The sequence below is a fragment of the Propithecus coquereli genome, unplaced genomic scaffold, assembly GCF_000956105.1.
Source record: "Propithecus coquereli isolate 6110/MARCELLA unplaced genomic scaffold, Pcoq_1.0 Scaffold228, whole genome shotgun sequence".
Lineage (NCBI taxonomy): Eukaryota > Metazoa > Chordata > Mammalia > Primates > Indriidae > Propithecus > Propithecus coquereli.
Window position 1 is genome coordinate 2421314 of NW_012147819.1, and position 914 is coordinate 2422227.

The window sequence follows — 914 nt, forward strand, 5'->3', positions numbered from 1 at the left end:
TTTATGTAGGATAGCAATCAGGAACATAGTATTATATTTATTCAAATATTTTAATTCCTAAGTGTTACACTGGGAGAGTCATATACTTCAGCAAATAATCTTAACTAGTACCAATATTAACCACTGGACTCTTTCTCTCCTCCCAATCAAGATGTGATCAATAGGCAATATATGTTTTGTTTGTTGTTTGACTGAATTATATTTATTTCTTGCCCCCCCCAACTTTTCTTTTGAAAAGTTCCAGCTCTATGGAGAAATTGCAAGAAGTTTAATGAATACCTGTCTGCCCTTCCCCTAGGTTTACGAATTGTTTGCTTCATTTGCTTTATCTCTCCAAAGGAGGCACTTTAATGCAGTTTTGCAACAGCTAATGTAGGCGTGCGACCTTGAGGTCGAAGACCTATTGGGGATTTAGACAAAGTGAAGTTAGCAAATGTTTTCCAGAGTCCTCTGTTGCAATCATCACGTACCCACCTCCAGCCAGGAGCTGGTGAATGGCAACACCAGTGCTTAGTGACCGAACACTTTTCAGCTCAAACTTGGCAGGTTCTCTTAAGTTTTCTTGCCTCTGTGGTTTTGAATTGTTGATTTTACTATGTAGAAATGGAAGACACAATGTTCAGCTCTTGTCTGAGAATTCATTGGAGTCTCCTCCCCAGGTGCAAATTCTTCACCATGCTACTCTCCTCAGTGATGTTTAAGGCTTTTCCTCCCTTTATCCCCAATTATTTAAGCATTTTTCTCTATTAATGAGATTTATAAAGTACTCGGAATTCTGTTAAAAGAAGCAATAAGTGAGTTAACGAATGCATAAATAAATACATAAAATACAAGATATCTCAGAAATGGCTTCTGTGTAAATTTCATTACCTACGAGTGACTTGTATTATTTTGATGGCTACTGAAGTCTAAAT